The sequence below is a fragment of the Sinocyclocheilus rhinocerous genome, unplaced genomic scaffold (genome assembly GCF_001515625.1).
Source record: "Sinocyclocheilus rhinocerous isolate Xijiao unplaced genomic scaffold, SAMN03320098_v1.1 scaffold1292, whole genome shotgun sequence".
Taxonomy (NCBI): Eukaryota; Metazoa; Chordata; class Actinopteri; order Cypriniformes; family Cyprinidae; genus Sinocyclocheilus; species Sinocyclocheilus rhinocerous.
In genome coordinates, this window is record NW_015656599.1 from 1,189,203 (window position 1) to 1,198,879 (window position 9,677).

Genomic DNA, 9,677 nt, shown 5'->3' on the forward strand with positions numbered 1-9,677 from the left:
ATATTTATTTTAAGAAATTAAAATAACTAAATAGATAAATAAAACAAAATATTAATATATAAATACATTTTTAATGAAAATATATATTTTTTAATGAGTTGATGAGTCAGACAGGCAGACAGCGAGTGTCCTGCAACATCATCTTCAATACTCTTAAGGTAAGTTTTGATTTACTATATATATATATATATATGTATATATAATGTATGTATATTTTTTTCAGAATCAGCTTAATTTATAAGATATATTACACTGTCACCATATATACTAAAATAATATTTCCTTAGGTGTGAATAGAACTCTTACTCTTAGAAGTTACTATATTTATCACAGTCCACTACATTTAAAGTGCATTTTTGAGGTGAGCCTTCAATGGTTACTGTTTACATCTAATTGGTTTGTAAATGTTATTGTGGTTGTTTAGATCAAGATGCTGTAATGTATTGTTTTTTCACTAGATGGCGCTACGAAGAAGCATTTAATACAGTGGAATGGGACATCGCTTTTCGTGACGCAGTGAACCTGTGGTCATGGTTGCATGCCATGTGCAGTAACTCACTGCTTCTCCCAAACTGTAATGTGCCATTGTCTTCCACGCAAATGTGTATTTACTAAGTTTGAGACTGCTTGTGATTTCTTGAGTATGTGAAGCCTAAGGAACTTGTTACAATACTGTTGTACATACATGTTTTAAAACAGGATGAATATTTTCTTCATCATTTACACATAACCTATTTCATAATTTCAACAAACTCTGTAGACATGAATGCATTTATTCTATAACCAGAAATGTATTATCAGGGGTGCAAAGCAGAGTTATCCTTTCTAAAGAAAAAGTGTCACCCCAATTTCCACAAAGCGTGAACCACTGCCCATTGTGCTTGGTGTGTTTGTGTGTGTGTGTGTGTGTGTGTGTGTGTGTATGAGGGAGGGAGTGTCTTTTTATAAATCCAAAAAAACTCATTATAGTTTATGATGTGCACAAGAAAAATGTCCAAGTCAATGATGTGAATGAATGACTTGAACACTTGACATCATATATGTTTCCTGATGCACGTTTTGTCTGTTTCCACATGGATAGGACAGCAGAGGGGATGAACAGAGCAAGGGAAGCGAAAAATAATACTGTAGGAGTGTGCTTCTTGTGCTGTTTAATCTCCAGACAGTCCCTAATTTCTCTAATTATCAAGCTGCTAAGCAAACAGAGGCAAGCAGGTAGGAATTGGCCATCTCCTGCGGCTTACACTTCGGGGGGTCATGTCTAATTTGAGGGAAGACCCGGTAAATCTCTTGCACAAACACATCTAGGGCTAACACACCCCTACCAGCGCGGCCCCTCCCTTTCGACCCCTACCCACACGCACCAGCTTTATGGCAGATGGCGTAGTTCACCCTCCCTGTGAACCTCCATTCCACCCCCACCCTCAGCAGCTTTTGTGCCCCTGTGCATGCAGTGTTAGGGGGCTGCGACAACAACAGCCCTCCCCACTGCTTCCACCCGCCCTGGCCCTATTGTAAGCAGGATTCAGAATTCATGCATGGTGCGGTGATCAGGTGCCCTAACAGGGTTGTCAGCGCCAGAAAAATCGTTTTAATCACAGTGGTTGTGCATCAGGGTCTCTGGAGTTCATAGTACTTTCCTGACACACTTGACCGGTTTGATCCCCAACTATTGACCAGTTTGATCACCAACTATTGGGAGAAACATAGGAACATTCTAAAGGCCTGTTTCAGTTTGTTGCAGTACTGAATGTTTTCAGTAACTTACTATTGACTTGTTTGCATAATTGTTGAGTATAAAGATTGTTGCTCAAACTCATAAGTTACTAGGGGTTGAACGACTTCTGATTTTTTAAAGTCGACTTTTATGTGATGAAAGTCGAGTCGAAGTCGACTAGTCGCTGATGACGTCATTAATGAACAAATAAGTCTGGAGCTGTGACAAACACCTTGTGCACAGCTATGGCATATGACACAGCGCTGCCCACATAGCTGTTGCTCCTATAACAGCTTTTTTATCAGTTATTTTGTCTTTCGGTGTGCGTTACAGTGCAGCAGCGCATTAGATTAGAACGGCGATTAACTTACCTGTACAATAAGCTGTTTAAAACGTGCATTCTCCCATTCAATTTCGAGCATCCAGTAATATAATCACACATCTTGTGGAGCGCTTTCAGAGTATGCATTTATTTGTCATTTGAACTGTTTGGAAACAGAGCGTAAATGTGGAAGTCCTTCAAAGATTTCTTATCCTGTTGCACCCTCTATAGGACCAGCGACTAGTCGACGTCAAGCTTAAAGCGTCATGGCAGAGCATTGAAGTCGACTAGTCGATTAGTCGGTGCAACCCCTATAAGTTACCAAATTCTACTTGCCAGTGCTTCCATTGAAGCTCCTTTGGTTTGGTTCCTTTGCCAGGGTTCAATGATAGCTCTTCACCACAGCTACATACCTGATGCAGGTAGTGCAGCAGGCAATGATTCTGCTTGGTCAACAGTGTTGAGGAGATGTAAATCCTTGAGCAAGGTCAGAAGTTGAAAAATCATACTCGCTAGAGGCTTTGACTAGTGTAATTGTGGCTTTGACCATTGTTGTTTCTATGCCAAGGTTTGTTCCTTTTTTTAGCTAAACACTTATATGTTTAGCAAATATGGGCAAAGATTCTGCTTGGTCATGAGTGTTATGTAACTGCTAAGGGACTTCTGTTTCCCTGAGGTTATCTCCATGACAACAGGGTTCAAGTCTCTTGGGACTTTTGGCACACGCGACCCTTCTGCGGGGCAAGACCCCTGGGGCTTGGGGGTAGGGACACGTGTGGGTTAAAGGTCGCTGGACACTGCGGACACTGAAAGCGAATTGGGAAAGGGTTACAGTGATACGGGCTGAGGTCACCTCAAAAAAAAGCCTTGCATCCATAGCATTAGTTGCGGTCAAAGAAGTCCTTTCTGGCCATCAAAACCATGATGACCCTTGGAGCGGATGGCACACGCCACCAAATTAATCTGATAGACAACTAACTCACAATCCTGTTTCACCCTCAGTTTGGCTAGTTTCTTTCTTGAATAAATAAATAAATCTATGATTGTTTCTTATGCCAAGTAGGTGAATCTTTGCTTATGTTGCATTCTACTACCACTGGAGATTTTAGCAGAGATTTGCCAGGGGTTACAGTTTCCCCTCTCCAGAGCCATAACCACCTTCGACAGTGAGTAGGACACATATGACTCAATACTATAGTGGTTGATAAATATGGGTTTTTCAATGATCAGTTAAACTTTTACATTTGGCTACACCTTTGCCCCCTTTCCCTTCAGTTTCGGGCTACTTTAAATGGTTTGGTCCTCACAGTGTAGGAAACAGAGCAGTGAGCCAAATAGAAGGTGGACAGGAAAAAAATCAATACTTTGTGTGTCCAGTGGTGTAAACGGATGACAAATGCAGCAACAGAAGACGCCAAGATCAGTTGGCCAATGTAGAGAGAGATAGAGAGAAGAATGAAACCAGAATAAAAAATACAGGGAATGAGTTAAGAAAAGAGTCGGCCCCCGCTCTCTCCTTCCTCTTCCCTTTGTTTTTCCCTTTTTCTTTTCTTGTGAACTGTAACGTGTTCCTCAGTTTGCATTGTTATTGCCTGACAACCTGCTGACACTCATCCACCAACTCCCTGAAATTCTTGTTGCCTCTCCCACAGTCGTTCGTTCTTGGTTTCACATCCATATTTCTGTCCCACATCCCTGCATATCGTATTGTATAGTTACAATTTATTACTTTCTACACAAGTTAAAAGAGTCTGGGAAGGAAAAGAAGAGAGAAAAGAAGGGCGTCGGGATGAGATTTGTGGCTGTGGTCACTCCAGCAGCTCTTGTCCCACCTGCCATCCGTCCATGATGGAGGGGGTGAAAGAGGAGTAGAGTGGGGAGCTGCATCTCTCTTTCCCTCGGCTAACTCACCCTGACAGGCGGGAACGCAGACTGCAGAGAGGAGGAGGATGACGAGGAGGGGCTTCAGCCCCCACGCTCCAATCAGACGCTCCCTTCGCTCTCAGCCAGTGGCAGCAGGGCAAAAACAGTAGCAGGGCTAAAGCTAGTGGTCCTCTCTTCTCTCCTCTTCTGCCTTCTCTTTTCTTAACACTCTAGGCATGGAGTACTATTCCTCCATCTCCTGGGCGTCACGCCTCTCTCCTCCACCCTGGCTGACCACTGCAGTGCATCCACGAGGTACTCTCTCCCTCTCTTTCTGATATTCTTTCTCTCTTCCTTTGGCTCTCTCTCACGTACATTCTATTTGGCTTGTTGCTATCGTAGACTGTTCAAAATAACTTTTTGGTCAATGCAATGCTGTCGGTGATCCTACTTTGTTGGTCCTAACGAAACAAGACCTGTTAATGTTGGAAAGGACTATGTGATTAATTGCAAAAAAAAAAAAAGATCTTCAATTCACTTTTAATGCAACTGATTATCCTAAATGTTGCTCTCATGGGTTAAGTTCTGCCTTGCATATTTTATGCACTGCATTGCTCTCTGGGTTGTAAAGTAGTAAACAACCGTTTATGTATTGACCCCACCATGAACAGCAGATGCTGTGGTGCAAAATATTCCCTCTCTTCACTCTTGATTGTAACTTGATGGAATGCAATTGCACAACTTTTCCTTTTCTATTTCAATGCATATTTATGTTTTTAACATTTTTGACTGCAGCACGCCTGTTATGCATTCGAAAAAACAAAACAAGAAAACATGTCTCTATCTGTTGTGATAGCTGTAGAAACGTGCATGAAATAAGCAGAACAGCATTATGCAGATATTTATTCACAAATGCATTTTCTGCACTTATTTATCAACAGAGAATAAATGGATGAGCTTTTTAGGGATTTTACCATCTCTGCCAAAACAAAGTTCAGTTTTGATGTCCAGATATTCGTTTAGAGCAGCATGGCACACTTATGCATGGACTCTCAAATGGAGAACACATTTACAGGCTGTACATTTCTAAAACCAGTGTGTCCACCCCCTCTTCTGTCTCTTGTATTGATTGGTTAATGGCATTATTTGTGGAGTGTGCCTCTCTGGATGTAAGCCCTTTTTGGCCCCCTCGCTGTATTTGTGTGTGTGTGTGTGTTTGGTCAATAGAAGGCCATTGAGGCCTGACCGATGGTCATCTTTCAGCGTTATTTGCTTTCACACCAAAGGTCAGGGGGGGTCATAAGAAGTCAGAGGGTAATAAGTTTAACCCTGATAGGGCCAAGGCCACTCATAGCGTGACTCCAACGAAAAACATAATCAATACTCCCCTCACACCATCCTCTTCCTCATATTCTGAGCAGGACTCTTTCCTTATTCTTAAAAAGTGATAAACAAGCATCACCATGTGCAGAACTAAAGGTGTTACAAATGTTCATTGAAATACCCTGTAAATGTTTCATTTTCGGTATTATGCCATTTGTTTCAAGTCAAATGTTTTGTGGCTTGTTTGATTTTAAAGCCATTCAAAGATGTTCGTGTCGTCTTAGGTGCAGCGAGCCAATTGTTGGAGGCAGCGCAGGGCAACACCCACCCGACAGATTTGTGAACCTTCTGGAAATTATTCACTCTGCGATTCTGCACCTGCACATCTCGTTCTTAAACTGATAATACTTTCACAAAATCCAGTATCACTGTTAAAATGTCATATAAAAAAAACACTGCAATACAAAGTCTTTAAACGCACTGCAGTTTGCTATGGATTTTGACTTTACATCACAAGTCCTGAGAGAAAAACAGCAGGCATTTTTGCACTATACCTTGCGATAAAGACCAACTAAATGTTTAAACATGAACCAAGTACAAAAAATGGTAGTGTGGGAAGGCCACCGGCTGGGCCACCGCATATGATAAGAGCCTCCATCTTCACTGAGTCAGCCATTTTACTACAGTACTAATCATATTCTGGTCATCCAGCCTACACATGCTAACAGTAACACTGGTATTTTTCATTTATTTCTACAAAATGTACAAAGATTTTTACTCAATTTTGCGAAGTTTTGATAAAATTCTAAATCTACAATAATCTATGTATACACTGTTCGCTATGTATGAAAACCCGAAAGGCATGTGCATGCAATGTGATCGTAAATGCAACTGTAGATCTCATTTAAAATTCATGGTTTTGTGCAAAAAATGTTTTAAAAAATTTAAATATAATGACAACGTTACACTGGTAAATGCACCCTTCCCACAAATTAGTTACCAATTTATGTCTGAATTCTGTGTATCAAGAATTCAATTGTGATTCGCTATCAAAATTCAGAAAAGCTTTAAAAAAAAAAAAAAGGATTTACGCACCAAATGAGACAACATACGAGATGAGACCATGTTGAACTGAATTTTACGTATTGCCATAAATACTGTCAGAATTATTTGTACAGGCCAAATTTACTATTTCAGATTCCTTTATGGTTTGAAAGTTTTCCTAATTTGTTTATTTACATACTGATAAGCAGAGGCACACGTATCCTTTGATCTTGTAGCGTTGAAGCTTTGTGTCTCTCCTTGTGTCTCATCGAGGGAAACTTTGGAAGAACTGTATTATAATACAGGCTATGTGGGATATACTTCTGTAAACATAACCCTACTATACAGTGTCACCCCTTTAACCAGGCCAAATACACTCAGTGCTCTTTAACACGCACATACTACATTCCTCCTGTCTCGCTGGACAGAACAAGGGGAAAGAGGGAAAAGGGAAGTGCTTTTTTCCCCATCTCTCCGCTGTATCTCTATCTCAATAAATTCTCCTTATGATCGCAGCTCTCTCAAGAAAACAAAGCAATGGTTAAACAGGAAGAAGTGACCTGCAGGGTGGAACGCCTATCAGGCAGGCTGAAGATAGATCAATGAAGGGGGGCCATGTGCTGCTCTACAGTCAGAGAGATAGGGTGGGATTTCACACCACTCTGAGAGCTGAAAGACGTATAGTGCGCGTGTGTGGATGCGTGTGTGTTTGCAGTAGAAAGCCCTGGCGTCTTGGGACTGTCGCTTTTGAGGAAAAGGCAAGGTAAGACGCCTTTACGATAATATACTGAAATGGTCCTGCTGTTGCAAATTTATGTTCAGACAGGGCTCGAATGATAGATTTCGAAACTGAAAAGTGCTATGCAAAAAGTATTTAGTGCACGCTGTACAGCATTACTTTAATGTAAATTGAATGTTTTGCAGATTTGTTCATTTTATTTTATTTTTTTTTTATTTACATTTTTTTTTTTTTTTGCAAAAAAGTGCTTTGTCACCATGGGCCCCTGGCCCATATGGCACCGCCAGTAATTTAGTTGATTGCAGTAATGCATTCATTGATTGATCACTGAAGCCACTACTGTACAAGCACATCTGCTCGTTTCACAACGAGACGAAGGATAACTGATATGACATAATGCTACAACTCAAACGAATAATGTTTGTTAATATTATTTTACTAAATATTTTGTTATTTTAAAACATTAAAGTAAAAAATATAATAATAATTAATTGATTCCATCCACCATACTACCAAATGTGATTTGTATTTTGTGCTGTAGGTTCAAATTTTATATATATTTTATATATATATATATATATAAGTTACAATTATTATTATTATTGGAAAATACACAATTATATATAGGACTGTGGTTTAAATTAAATTAATACATTAAAATGCACATTTATTTTTATAAATTATATGTTTGAGACTGCAATACATGTTATTGCCACACAATTTGGCTGGTGGAAATTGTTGCAGATATGGCTTTGTTGTAAATGGGTTACGTTGTAAATGTTGGAACAATTATTTGATTATAGTATGTTTAAATGTAGGCAGGGGGTTGATCACAAAAGGCTTCTTTTGTCTGTCAGCTATCACTAATTAAAGATGACTATTACTCTAATTACGAAAACGTCCAAGACGTCCAGGGTAACAGAGTAGCAAAACTTCAGAGAACACAATATAACAGCCCTCATTAATGAGACATGTGCAACACCATGGATCCTTCTGTCAAGGACTGGTCATATTGTCTTTTTTTGTTTTCAATTTTCTACCAGACAATATGATGACAGAGGGGGGTCCCAGGCCACATCCACTGCCAAAGAAGCTGTTCCACTTTTTCAATTGTTTTCTCCCCCTCTCGCCCTCTGCCCCTGGTGGGAAAGTATTTAGGACTTTAGGTCTGTGACAAAATAAAAATGTCATCCCTGCTCAAGTCTGCCGTGATCGTTTGTGGGCAAACCGGTGCTCGGAGGTCTTGAGATGTTGCCTTACAGTGAGAGGAGATGCTGGGAATGGCTCCATCCTCTTCACACACCACCTTTGGTCAAGCCCAAGTTCTGGAACACCGCTGGCCTTTTCTTAACAATACCTCTCGCCGCACAGGGGGTCCCTTCGAACCCAGAGCTCAAACAAATTCACATAGAAACACCATTGTACAATAAAAGCCTTTTGAATATGACCACCAACTGACACATCTCATCTCAGTTTAAGGGGGGAGGAAAGTGTCTGGAGAAAAGTGACTCAAAAACAAAATAACAATGAAAACGAAATGTGTATGAGGAGGAAATGTGTAGATTTGGAATAGTGGAAAAACAGAACAAAAGCAAATTACTGTTTTTTTTTTTTTAACTAAAACAACTGCGCTTTTGGGAAATGGCGATATTCGTAAAGCATGCGCCACTAGAGAGTTAATGGGAGGGGCACATTTTTGTTTTGAAACGACCAATTTTGAAATACGACATAATATAGGCAAATGGATTAGGCTAAAACTGTAATGTTTTCTTGCATTGTTTTAATATGTTAAAAAAGAGCCATGTTCACACCTATGTGAAATCTTTCTGTTGGAAAATATTCACGGAGCACAAAGCACGGAGCAAAACACATTAGGCAATATTTGTAACTCAGCATCGGATGTTCAGCTTATCAGTTAAACATAAAAACTGCAAAAAATCATCTCACTTTTTGCAAGCATATTTATAGAGCCATGGGCAAATGTTGTTCCACCCTTTAACCCTTTTATTTCTGACATGGGCGGTTGTTGACCTAGTTTTGACTATCGTAAATTTCTTGAACACACTTGTCATGTCAGATTTCTTTATTTATATATATATATATATATATATATATATATATATATATATATATATATATATATATATATATATATATATATATATATATATATATATATATATATATATATATATATATATATATATATATATATATATAAATATTTATTTTATATTAATTTATTTTCTTATTGTTTCTTTGGTAATTAACAAGTATTTGTGCTGTGAACCTTAAATTAACGAACAGCACAAATCAGGCAATGAATGTCCGTCAAAGTTTCTTAACAGTCAGATCATTTCTTTTCTAATGTAACATCTTAAAAACTACAATAAAATGATCTTTAATGTACAACCCCAATTTGTATTCATTTTAGGGTGTGTTCAATTAAAGAACAAAACTGTAAACTGCAACATACTGAAGTGCTCATGTTTTCCTATCACATTTCTTTGGTGGGTATCAGGTGTTCAGTAGTAAACCACTTTTTCAGCAATAGTTGAAATGCTCAGTATACAACTTCCACAAACGCTAAGCCCCTCATGCTTTGTAAAAGGTCTGCTAGTTTTGGGAAGAACTGGCCTTTGATCTGGCCTACACGACTTAGTCTAGCA

General features: G+C 39.1%; 1 protein-coding gene across 1 annotated transcript in view; it reads left to right on the plus strand.

Moving 5' to 3' along the window:
* Positions 1-5,650: 5,650 nt before the first annotated feature.
* LOC107720340 (WD repeat-containing protein 44-like) overlaps positions 5,651-9,677 on the plus strand; it is an 11,409-nt gene continuing 7,382 nt past the window's right edge. Inside the window, exon 1 of the mRNA XM_016528019.1 lies at positions 5,651-5,663. The gene's annotated coding sequence lies outside the window, so the exon portion shown is untranslated. The remainder of the gene's footprint in view (positions 5,664-9,677) is intronic.